Source organism: Piliocolobus tephrosceles, chromosome 8, assembly GCF_002776525.5.
Source record: "Piliocolobus tephrosceles isolate RC106 chromosome 8, ASM277652v3, whole genome shotgun sequence".
NCBI classification, from domain to species: domain Eukaryota; kingdom Metazoa; phylum Chordata; class Mammalia; order Primates; family Cercopithecidae; genus Piliocolobus; species Piliocolobus tephrosceles.
In genome coordinates, this window is record NC_045441.1 from 77,341,155 (window position 1) to 77,355,270 (window position 14,116).

Here is a 14,116-nt window from a genome sequence, read left to right on the forward strand (position 1 = left end):
CAGAATATGAATTCTATTCATTAGCACATGGAACATTCTCCAAGATAGACCATGTGATAAGCCACAAAACAAGTCTCAACCAATTTAAGAAAGTTGAAATTATGGCAAGTGTGTGGTCTCTCAGACCACAGTGCAATAAAATTGGAAATCAACTCCAAAAGAAACTCTCAAAACCATGCAAATACATGGAAATTTAATAACTTGCTCCTGAGTGATCACTGGGTCAACAATGAAATCAAGATGAAAATTTAAAAGATTTTGAACTGAATGATAATAGTGACACATCCTATCAAAACCTCTGGGATACTGCAAAAGCAGTGATATAGTTTGGCTGTGTCTCCACTAAAATCTCATCTTGAATTCCTACATGCTGTGGGAGGGACCCAGTGGGAGACAACTCATGAAATCATGGGGTCAGGTCTTTGCTGTGCTGTTCTCATGATAGTGAATAAGTCTCACAAGATCTGATGATTTTAAAAGGGGAGTTTCCCTGCACAAGCTCTCTTCTCTTTTCTCTTGTCTGCCACAATGTGAGATGTGCCTTTCACCTTCTGCCATGATTGTGAGGCCTTCCCAGCCATGTGGAACTGTTAAGTCAATTAAACCTCTTTATTTTGTAAATTTCACAGTGTGGGGTATGTCTTCATCAGCAATGTGAAAATGGGCTAATACAGCTGGTGCTAAGAGGAAGGTTCATAACATTGAATGCCTACATCAAAAAGTCTGAACAAGCACAAATAAACAATCTAAGGTCACACCTCATTAAACTGGAGAATCAAGATCAATCCAAAACCTACCCAGGAGAAGTAAAGAAATAACAAAGATTAGAGTGCAACTAAATGAAATTAAAACAAACAAACAAAAATGCAAAAAATAAATGAAACAAAAAGCAGTTCTTTGAAAACATAAATAAAATTGATAAACCATTAGCAAGATTAACCAAGAGAAGGAGAAGATCCAAATAAGCTCAATTAGAAATGAAATGAGAGCTATTACAACCAATATCACAGAAATACAAAAGGTTGTTAAAGGCTACTATGAACACCTTTATGTGCATAAACTAGAAAACCTAGAAGAGATGGATAAACTGGAAATATACAACCCTCCTAGATTAAACCATGAAGAAATAGAAACTCTGAACAGACCAATAACAAGCAGTGAGACTGAAATGGTAATTTAAAAGTTAAGAAAAAAAAGTTCAGTGCCAGATGGATTCACAGCCAAATTCTATCAGACATTCAAAGAAGAATTGGTACCAATTCAACTGACACTATTCCAAAAGATGGAGAAAGAGGGAATACTCCCTAAATCATTCTATGAAGCCAGTATCACCCTAATACCAAAATCAGAAATGGACATAACACAAAAAAGAAACTACAGACCAATATCCCTAATAAACATAAATGTAAAAATCCTCGACAAAATACTAGCTAACCAAATTCAACAGCATATCAAAAAGATAATCCACCATGATCAACTGGGTTTCATACTAGGGATGTAGGGATGGTTTAACATGCTCAAGTCAATAAATGTGATACACCATTCAAACTATTAAAAACAAAAATCACATGATCAACTCAATAGATGCAGAAAAAGTATTTGACAAAATCCAGCATCCCTTTATGATTGAAACCCTCTGCAAAATTGACATAGAAGAGACATACCTTAACATTAAAAAAGCCATCTATGACAACATCATACTGAACAGGGAAAAGTTGAAAGCATTCCCTCTGACAACTGGAACAAGACAAGGATGCCCACTTTCACCACTTCTATTCAACATAGTGCTGGAAGTACTAGCCAGAACAATCAGACAAGAGAAAGAAATAAAGGGCATCCAGATTGGTAAAGAGGAAGTCAAACTGTTACTGTTTGCTGTTGAATTGATCGTATATCTAGAAAACCCTAAAGACTCATCCAAAAACCTCCTAGAATTTGGTAAATGAATTCAGCAAAGTTTCAGGTACAAAATTAATGTACACAAATCAGTAGCCCTGCTATCCACCAAGAGCAACCAAGCTGAGATTCAAATCAAGAACTCAACCCCTTTTACTATAGCTGAAAAAATAAAATAAAATAATAATATACTTAAGCAAGGAGGGTGAAAGATATCTACAAGGAAAACTACAAAATGCTGCTGAAAGAAATCATAGGCAACAAAAACAAATGGAAATACATCCCATACTTATGGATGGTTAGAATCAATATTGTGAAAATGATCACACTGACAAAAGAAATCTACACATTTAATGCAATTCCCATCAAAATAACACCATAATTCTTCACAGAACTAGAAAAAACAATTCTAAAATTCACATGGAACCGAAAACGAGCCTGCACAGCCAAAGCAAGACTAAGCAAAAAGAACAAATCTGGAGGCATTAGATTACCCGACTTCAAACTATACTATAAGGGTATAGTCACCAAAACAGCATGGTACTGGTATAAAAACAGGCATATGGACCAATGGAACAGAATAGAGAACCCAGATATAAAGCCAAATACTTACAGTCAACGGATCTTTGACAAAGCAAACGAAAGCATAAAGTGGGGAAAGGACACCTTATTCAACAAATGGTGCTGGGATAATTGGCAAGTCACATGTAGGAGAATGAATCCTCCTCTTTCACCTTATCCAAAAATTAACTCAAGACAGATTAAAGGTTTAAATTTAAGACCTGAAACTATAAAAATTCTAGAAAATAACCTCGGAAAAATCCTTCTAGACAGTGGCTTAGGCAAAGACTGTGACCAAGAACCCAAAAGCAATGCAACAAAGAGAAAGATAAATAGATGGGACTTAGTTAAACTAAAGAGCTTCTGCATAGTGAAAGAAATAATCAGCAGAGTAAACAGATAACCCACAGAGTGGCAGAAAATCATCACAATCCATTCTTCTGACAAAAGACTTATATCCAGAATCTACAAGGGACTCAAATAAATAAGCAAGAAAAAAACAAAAACCATCAAAAAGTGGGCTAAAGACATGAACGGACAATTCTCAAAAGAAGACACATAAATGGCCAACAAACATATGAAAAAATACTTAACATCACTAATTATCAGAGAAATGCAAATCAAAACCACAATACTATCTTACTCCTGCAAGAATGGTCATAATAAAAAGATCAAATATGATAGATGTTGGCATGGATGTGGTGAAAAGGGAACATTTTTACACTGTTGGTGGGAATAAAAAATTGTAAAAACACTATGGAAAACAGTGTAGAGCTGCCCTAAGAAACTAAAAGTAGATCTGCCATTTGATCCAGCAATCCCACTACTAGGTATCTTCCCAGAGGAAAATAAGTCATTATATGAAAAGGATATTTGCATATGCATATTTATAGCAGCACAATTTGCAATTGCAAAGATATGGAACCAGCCCAAATGCCCATCAATCAATGAGTGGATAAAGAAAATGTGGTATGTGGTGGCCGAGCACGGTGGCTCACGCCTGTCATCCCAGCACTTTGGGAGGCCAGGGCAGGCAGATCACAAGGTCAGGACATCAAAACCATCCTGGCCAACATGGTGAAATCCTGTCTCTACTAAAATAAAAAAAAAAATTAGCTGGGCATGTTGGCACATGCCTGTAATCCCAGCTACTTGGGAAGCTGAGGCAGGAGAATCACTTGAACCCTAGAGGCGGAGGTTGCAGTGTTGGGGTCCGCGTGTTTCCTAAACAAAGGAATGAACACACAAGACAACACAGGACAAGACATACATGGCGGCCGCGCCGAACGGCACACTCTGCTTTATTTTATACAGCCGTTTGTGGAATGTTACCAAGTCATGGGGCATGTGTTGCTTCTCTGATCTTTCCTTGACTACCAAGATCAGTAAACATTGACCAGTTCCCAGAGCCCACTGTTTACTGCTGGCTCCTTTGCCCTTCCTGTTTGCAGAGAAGGACCGTACTGCTTTGTCTGCAAGAGCAGGGCTTGTCGGGAACGTCTCATTTGTGAGCACGCAGTCCTCTACATCTCCCCCTTCTTTATTTACAAGTTTGAATATCTTTCAAAACCATTATCACATGTTGGGCTCACTGGGATTCGGTGTTTGCCCTTTGGCACCATTTTCAGCAGACTGTGAAAATGACAAAGGCAAAAACAACAATCAATACATAACTAGAAACAGAAATCAGTAAAGTTTTTATAGGACTTATAGGGTTTAAAGATTTTAAGCTTTGTGTAATACCAGTCATTAAATCTGTGCCAGTCAGTAATGGTAACTGATTATGAAACGTTTTAGAAATATTGTGTGTTAGTTTTTGTATTTTTAGGGAAAGATTATTATGGCCAATTAAAAGCCTTTTTATCTTTGTCCAATTATGTACAGTGTTGTTAAAAAGAACAGGGGTAATACAAAATTGAGTAGTATTCCAGTCACATTTTAACAAGGCTCGAGTATTTAACACTGTCAGCTGATCCCCTATCCAAGAAACCACTTGTTCTAAGTTATCTACTCATTCAGTCAAATGAGCATTGATGTCTCGTTGTTGTTGCCACAACAAGTGAGATTGTTCATGCCATTGTTGCAGGAACTCTGCATTTTGGATACTCTGATGTAACGCCAGTCCAGCAACAGCGGCAGTGGAAGCAATGGCCACAAGTCCCACTACTGTCGTTACAATGATCCCAGCCGCTCTTCGGCTGCGGTGGACAAGATCTTGCATTACTTTGTAAATTTGAGTAACCCCGGTAGATTTACTTCAGGTGTGTGTCAAGTTTACAGGTAACCAGGCTTTTTTTTTCTAGCTCTTAAAATATATATATTGGAGTAAGTCTCATTCCAATTATTATGCCACCAAGTAGTATTTATACAGCTTAAAAATGTGCAATTGCCCGTACAGTTAACTACTCCTGTATTATTATCCCATTTAAAGATTCTCGTTAACAACCAGTAAGGTTTTTTAACACAAGCAATGACATATCTAGATCTGTTTCGATGTAAAGATATATGGAAAGGATTAGAAAGATTAGTGGTATTTAAAGACATGTTTCCCGTAAAAGTAGACATTGGTTTGTCAGTAGCTAGTAACTTTTATATATGACTTTGTATTTGTGAGGTGTTGGCCAAATGTGGCATAGGGGGCGACAAGCCACCATCATGCCAAATAATAGTTTCATTACCATCAGCATAAATGCTGTGATTATTTCTATGTCATCATAGGCTAATGTGGCTAAACTTAGTCTGAAAATCTCCATGCACACTTCAGTCAGTGACAAGGTATCTGTAATTCCTACCTTTTACCTCTAATAATAATCGTGGTCTACTTCTTTTACATCTAGTCCACTTTAATTGGGAAACACCTCTGGACACGTCAGGACTAGGACATAAGGATAATGTAGTAGGCAAGGTTTCGTTAAGCAGAGCAGTATGATTATATTTAAAACTCTGAGTAACAACAATTATAGTAAAGGCAGCAATGTGACTATGATTATAGCACACAGCCCAAGCCTCATGAGAAGTATGTAAACAATGTGGACTGTTCCCATGACATATAGGTAACCCTTTCACCCCAAATTGATATGAACTGTTTATTATACCCGTGTCTAACTCAGGATCCTGATTTTAAAAAGGTGATGGCATCCAAGCAGTATCATTAGTAAATACTAAAACTTCTTTGTCTTCCCAGGCTATACCTTGATATAAGAGTGGAAAGGGAATATAAGCCCAATATGTGAATTTTCCAGCTGTTATCTGGCAATTTACTACAGCTAGCATAGCCAGAAATAAGGTCAGTGAGGTTTTGGGCTGTCTAGCTTGTTGAACAATACCTTTAGCTTTTTGAGTAAGCTTTTTCAGCTGACCCCATGTTGGGGGTTCCGCTCGTTGAATTTTGAAGGTGAAGGTTTTCTGAGTACTCAGATTTAATTTTTGAAATGCCACCAGGAAGTCCTCTGGCCGGCTCCTCTTCGCCGTGGCACTGCTTCAACCAATGGGATGGGAACCACTCGTCTCTGGCACCTGTACGAACGACAGCATAACCTCGACCCCATTGTAAAACTTTTCCTTTTAAATATTGGCCTTGTAATGAAGGATAGTACACCCACAGATTGTTAGCTTGTGGCTTTTCTAGTGGTTGTTGAAAATGTTTCACTGCTGCAGATTGCTGTAATTGGCACCAATAGTTAAGAAAATTTAAAGTAAAAAGAGCTTTCAGAATTTGATGTTTTGGGGAATCTCGTCCATTTCCCCCTGTTTGTTTTAAAAGTTGTAATTTTAAGGTAGTATTAGCTTTTTAAATAATTGACCTTGACTGTTAAATGGAATACCAGTGGAATGACGAATGTGGTATGAAGAGAGGAAGGCAGTCAATTTGTGAGAGTAACAAGTAGGAGTATTGTCGGTTTTTAATTTAGTAGGAACTCCTATAACTGTAAAGTAAGTAAGTAAATAAATAATAACAGAATTAGCTTTTTTAGAGGGTAATGGTGTAGCCCATTGGAAGTGTGACCAAGTATTAATTACATGATGAACATATTTTAAACAACCAAAAGAAGAAATATAAGTTATATTTATTTGTCAAATATGATTTTGTTGAGTGTCTCAGGGATTTATACTTGGACTTAAAAAGGGTGTAATAATAGGAGCACAAGATGGACAGGCTTTGACAATAGTTTGGGCTTGACGGCGTGTTATAAAAAATTGTCATTGTAATTTTAAACTGTTAGTATGATGTAATTGATGTTTATTTTGAGCCTGTTGGACATTGCCAACAAGTAAAGAATCAATTTGGCTATTACCAAAAGTAAAAGGTCCTGGTAAAGCTAAATGTGAATGAATATGAGTGATAAAAAGGGGGATTGTATGGGAAGTAAGAGTCAAAAACAATAAGGAAAATAGTTTTTGTAAAGGGGTTTTGGGAGTAATGGTAAAGAAGTTTGAGAAATATACTTAGTCATATACATAGTCTATTGGGAATTACTAACTATATTATAAGGGGTTTGAGGCCAATCTTGTAGTACCATAAGAATGGTAAAAAGTTTTTTTTTGTTGTACAGATTTAAATGGATAGTGAGAAATTTTTGAATTATTTGATGTCCAGTATCTAGCTTTTTTATTGTTAGAAGTATTAGTAAAAAAGGTGGGACCTTTAACCGGAGTATAAGAAATAGGATTATAGGGCAGGAAAGAATATTGTTGTAGAAAAGTAAATAATTTATGACTGGGATAGTGTTGAGAAAAGGAACCAGTATACTTAGTGTAAGTCACTTGTTATCTTTTATGAGTTTTTAGTAGAGATTTAATGTATTGATTAGATAATCAGGTAATAATTTTTACAGGGTTAATTTCAAGTAATTGATGAGTTTTATGTTGTCCTTTAATAATTAATTTAGCCAATTTATTAATATAAGGGTAAATTTTTTTAATGGCTTTATTAGTCAAAAATAGCCACTTTAGAATGTTATTATTTTGATGTAAGATGGCTGTTGGTGAATGAGGAGTATGAAAAAGACATAAAGAGAGTGGAAGATCGGATGTAATATAATTAAGGTGAGTTTTACTAATTTTATTTTTTACAAAAGACAATTTTTCTTTTGTAGTAGGGGATGATTGTCGAGAACTGTTTAAATCCAAATTTCCTTCCAAGGTAGTAAACAAATGTTGTAATTTATAAATAGGAATACCTAAGATGGGACAAAGCCAATTAATATCCCCCAACAGTTTTTGAAAATCATTAAGGGTCACAAGTTGATCTTTTCTAATTTGAACCTTTTGTGGGCGGATTTGTTTTTTAGCCAATAGATACCCCAAATATTGAATGGGGAACTGAGTTTGTACCTTTTTAGGAAATATTTGTGAATTATAATGAATTAACTGTTGTAAAACCTCAAAAACTTGATTTTGGAGGGTTATATTAGGGGTAGTCAATAAAATATTATCCATATAGTGATAAATTAACACAGTTGGAAACTGATTTTTTACAGGATTTAAAGTCCTATGTATGAATTTTTGACATAAAGTAGGGCTATTAAGCATACCCTGGGGAAGAACCTTTCACTGATATTTTTGAGTGGGCTGCCCATTATTATATTTAGGAATAGTAAAGACAAACTTTTTATAATTTTGAGGTTGTAATGGAATAGAGAAAAAACAATCTTTGAGATCTATAATCATTAATTTTTAACTTTGTGGGATAAGGGTGGGATTAGGAAGACTAGGCTGTAAACTCCTTATAGGTTGAATGTAAACATTTATAGTTTTAAGATCAGTTAATAAACGCCATTTTTTACTTTTTTTTTTTTTTACATGACAAAGACAGGGGAATTCCATGTAGAAGTACTTGGCTCTATATGCCCCTCGGCCAATTGTTTTTTGGCTAACTTTTTTAAAGCCCCAAGTTTTTCTTTAGATAATGGCCACTGTTTCACCCAAACAGGAGTGGTAGTTTTCCACTTTAATTGCACAGCTTGAGGCTGGTGAACAGTGGCTATGAGTTTAAAGGATTGTAGCCCATTTTGAACATCATATTTTTGGCAGCTGAAGAAATATGAGGAATGCTTAAAAAAGCACTAAATTGTTGTAAAAGATCCTGTCCCCAAAGATTAATATTGATAGGAACAATATAAAAAAACACTTGACCTTGTTGACCTTTAGGACCGACACAGGTTAAAGGTTCTACACTTTGATAAACCATAGAAGCAGCACCCAAGCTAGTGAGTGTAACTGAAACTTGTTTTTTTTTTTCATTGTATACGCCACTGATTTAAACAAATGATAGACACATCCACCCCCGTGTCAATTAACCCCTCAAAAACTATTCCATTATTGTGCAATGAACATAAGGGCTTTTGATCAGAAACTCAAGTTTCCTAAAAAGCAGTTTTTTCTGTGCTACCAAACCCTCCCTGTCGAGATACCTCTTTAGATAGGAACAGAAAAAAAGGCAATAAAAGTAATTGTGCAATACGTTCCCCTGCCTCTAGGCGCATAAATTGTGAGACTTGTACCATAATAAGAATTTCATTAGTAAAATCAGGATCAATATAATTTTTGGAATTACCATTAACCCCCATATAGTACTGCTGCTTTGACTTAACAAAAGTCCTACATGTCCTTTTGGCAAAGGGCCACACACTCCAGTAGTTAATTTATATACTCCTCCATTAGGAGACAAGGTATAAGGCTGAGTAATAGCTAAGTCAGAAGTGGCACTCTGTTTAGTTGCTGCATAAAGCTGGGAAACTGGGGTAAGGGGTGATATCCTTATGGAGGACTTGAATTTATTCCTTGATGTTGTAGGCCATTGCTCACTGGGTATTGTGATAGGCTTGCATTGTAGTTATTGGGGCCCCAAGCCTGTGGGCCCTGGCTCCTGTTTTCTGGGAGAGGAGACAGTAAATTTTCACTTTTATTAGTTTTGGAACGACATTTATTTGTTTAATGTTGACCTTTGCCACAACATTTGCACACCTCTGAAGGCAGCTTTCTGCCTTGAGTGATAAAAGTGTTTAATTTTTTACGACATTTTTTTTTTTTGAAATGTCCAGGTTTACCACATTGAAAGCAAATACCTTGTTTGTTATTTTCTTTTAAGGCTTTAGATAGGGCTCCAGCAAATAACTGAGCATTATAAATAGCCCCTCCAACACCAGCACAAGCTCTAATACATTTATCTAAATTGGCCCCACTGGCCTTTAATGGTCTCAACAATTTTTGACAGCATTAGCATTTTCAAAAGACAATGTTTGTAACAACATTTTTGAAGTAGGGCCAACACCCAGTTTTTAAGACAGCATCTTGAAGATGGGTTACAAAATTTGGGTATGGTTTATTTGCACCCTGTAAAATCTTCACAAAGGAGAGGGAAGATTTTCCTGCTATCTTTACCTCATTTCAGGCCCTTAAAAACAAAGTCTTGATTTGAATAAGGGCGACATCATTTAGGCCAGCCTGAGCATTAAGAGTAGCATATTGGCCCGTGCCCGTGAGTTGTTCCTCAGTGGGTCCTGGGGAATCATACATAGTATTTTTTCTAGCCTGCACATGTGCCTCATCCATCCGCCAGCTGTGTAATTGTAACTACTGAGAACAATCAAGAACAGCCTTTCCCAAAGTCTCCCAGTCTATAGGAATCATCAAATTTTCTGATGAAAAAGCATCAAGAAGACCAAGGACAAAAGGAGATTGAGGTCCATAGTTAGAAATGGCAGCTTTTATTTCTTTTAAAAATGTAAATTGTAAGGCAGTAAATTGGACATCATTGCCACCATTTGGAAACGAGCATTAGGAGCAAAAGGAGCACGAACAATTGGAATCAAATCCAGCTCCTCAAATTTTCTTCTCTTTTCCTTTTCTCCCTCTCCCAATGGCAGGAAAGGCACTGAGAAAACTTTGCCAGACAAAGGTAAGGAAGCTGGGGGGGTTGGAGGCTCTGAAAAATCCCCTTCTAACAGGGCAGAAGGAAAAGAAACAGGGAAAGCTCGCAAAGGTGAATTAGAAGAATGTACCTGTAATATTTGTTGAAGCATTCCCATAATACGCTGTATGTCAGAATTTCTCTTAGAAGAAGGAAGAGTCGGCTCTTCCTCTTTTCTCCCTTTTGTTACCCCCCTATCCTCTGTTACCCTGGCATAAATGGGCTCCATTTCAGATTCATTTTTTCCCAAATCCTCAGATGCCTTTCCTCCTGTGGCTACATCACCATGCTCTGAATCAGTCTCAAGTAACTCTAATGCCTGAGTGACAGAGTTACACAAGGTCCACAAATTTAGAGGCATAGTATCCCCTAACTGGTGAGCTCTACACAGAGCTTTTACTACCTGTAACCATTCTCTCCGATTCAGCTGCACTTTAGTCTGATACTGAAACCAGTAACAATGTTGTTCAACATGGGCAAACAATCACTTCAAAGTCTTTTTTTTTTTTTTTTTTACTTCTACTCCTATAGACAGCAACAGTCCTTGAAACAGCTGTAAATATTCTGAGGCCAGAGAGGTGGAATTCCCCAAAATTATCCCGTGGGTCCCCCTTCTGTACTTACACACCCGGGGTGCTCTCCCTCCGGTTCCTTGCTGTCTTGGAGCCACGGACCCTGCTCGCTGCGCCAGTTGTTGGGGTCCGCGTGTTTCCTAAACAAAGGAATGAACACACAAGACGGCCGCCATGTATGTCTTGTCCTGTGTTGTCTTGTGTGTTCATTCCTTTGTTTAGGAAACATGCGGACCCCAACATTGCAGTGAGCTGATATCATGCCACTGCACTCCAGCCTGGTGACAGAGCAAGGCTCCGTCTCAAAAACCAACAACAAAAAATGTGGTATGTGATATATATATAATGAAATACTACTCAGCCATAAAAAGAAAAGTAATGATGGCATTTGCAGCAACCTGGATGGAACTGGAGACCATTATTCTAAGTAAAGTAACTCAGGAATAGAAAACTAAACATCATACGCTCTCACTCATAACTCAGAGCTAAGCTATGAAGACGCACAGGTATAAGAATGATACAATGGACTTTGGAGATTCAGAGGAAAGGGTGGAAGCAGGGGTGAGGATAAAAGACTACACATTGGGTACAGTGTACACTGCTCAGTTGACAGACACACGAAACTCTCAGAAATCATTTCTAAAGAACTTATTCATGTAACCAAACATGACCTGTTCCCCAAAACCTATTGATATTTTTAAAAATGCCAATCGATTCAAATAAACCTCAAAACAAATTCCTTCTATGATGAAGGAAGTTGTTGCATTTCGCCCCACCTACAACCAAGAAAAGAGATTTAATTGGCTTATGGTTCTGCAGGCCGTACAGAAAGCATAGCAGCCTCAGGAAACTTTCAATCATGGCAAAAGGCAAAGGGGAAGCAGGCATGCCTTACATGGCCAGAGCAGGAGGAAGAGAGAGAGGGGAGGTGCTACAGGTGCTACACACTTTTAAACAACCACATCTCCTGATAACTCACTCACTATATAGTACCAAGTGGGTATGGTGCTGAACCATTGATGAGAACTCCACCCTCATGATCGAATCACCTCCCACCAGGCCCTATCTCCAACAATGAAAAATTACAATTTGACATGAGATTTGGGCAGGGACACAGATCCAAACCATATCTTGGATTCACAAAGTTCAATGGTATGCCAAGATAATTCCCTGCTTCTGGGACTCCAGCTGGTGACATGTTCAAACATTATGGCGATCATTCAGTCTGTTTTTCTTAAAACTAAAATAAAAGATCATAGCTATAACATCATACAGTCCAAATACAACCCATAACTCAAACTGTATCTCAAGGCTTTCAAAACACATTTAGGATTCAAAGGTTATATCACTGCTAAATACTGTCTGAAAGTTAGCTGATACTCCTTCTTCTCTGAACCCTTTCTACACCTTCTCACCCTCATCCCTCTCTAAGCTAAACTCTTTTTCCAAAACTCCTCAGCTTTTCTGGCTTTCTTACTATTTAGGTAAAGACACTTGAAAACCAGTAGATATAAAACAAAATCACTTTGACATTTGTGCTGTTTCTAAAAGGCAAAAGATGAAACTCCCATATAAAAGACACCCTCCCTATACTGAAAGGAAAGGTAACACTCTTCAAAAATGAAGAATTGAGAGCAAGAAAATACTGTACAGACCTTGTTAGAATGATTCTTATCTTTTGGGCCTCCTCACATAATTCAGTCACATTTTCATAGTTAACGATGCATTGTCTAATCCGGTATATTAGTCACTAACTCAAACTTCTTTACCCCAAATTTGATTCAAAGGCTTCATAAGGTTACCTGTTAGAGGAATAAAAAGCCTTAATATTTAGTTTTATTTCATTTTGTCAGGCATATAGTTTTGACCTGTATTAGTGTGTTCTTGTTATAAAGAAATACATGAGGCTGACAAATTTGTAAGAAAAGACGTTTAATTGGCAGATGGTTCTGCAGGCTGTACAGGTAGCATAGTGCTGACATCTGCTTCTGGTAAGGCCTCAGGAAGCTTACAATCACAGCAGAAGGCAAAGTGTGGCAGGTATCTCACATGGCAAGAGTGGGAGCAAGGGGGTGGGGTGGGGTGTGTGCCACACTTTACAACAACCAGATCTCATGAGTAGTCACTCACTATATTGCTAGGACAGCAGCAAGCCATGAGGGACCTGCTCAAACACCTCCCACCAGGCCCCACGTCCAACACTGGGGATTACATTTCAACATGAGATTTGGTAGGGACACAGATCCAAATCATATCAGGATCCAACCATCTTCTTATAAACCAGTGCATTTATATTACTATGTTTTACTTGTGACTAAACTTTTAATGCATATTGTAAGGTCTTTATTTTTGTTTTAATTTTTATTATTTATATTTTATTATTAGTGCAATCTCTGCTTCCTGGGTTCAAGTGATTATCCTGCCTCAGCCTCCTGAGTAGCTGGGACTACAGGCACGTGCCACCATGCCCAGCTAATTTTTGTATTTTTAGTAGAGATGGGGTTTCACCATGTTAGTCACGATAGTCTTGATCTCCCAACCTCGTGATCCACTCACCTCAGCCTCCCAAAGTGTTGGGATTACAGGCGTGAGCCACTGCGCCCGGTCAGAATCAGGACATTCTAAGAAAATATTACCCAACAGGAAGAGCAAGGCCAGGAAATGTGGAAATACTGGACCCCAGGTCATGTGGTTATCAGATACCTGGGAGAAGGTTTGGGTGTGGAAGTGATAGTGGCCTGGGTAGGCGGGGAATGAGATGATATGGAAGCACCTGCTGTAATTTGGAGAGAAACAATAAAAGGGATAAGGAGGGAGTGAGGAATGAAAGGCATGCAGGTTCACTAACATCATTAGTTGGCCTCCTGCTAAATAATAACTACCATTTATTAAGGATAATGCAGATGCTAGGCACTGTACTAAGTATGTTACATCAGCTCTCATGTCAATTTCTGCAATACTTCTATGAGTTACACTGTATTTAACCACTTTGTGGAAAACAAAAAACAAAACAGATTCTCAGAGAGGTTACATAATCTCCTTAAAGCTATTAATAGTGAGCCTGGGATGCCAACCAACTATCCCAATTAAATTCCAAAGTCCTTTTTTTCTCCTTAATATCTTTCATCCAAAAAGGCAAATTAAATTTTGTGAAGAAGAAAAACTAGCAGAATCT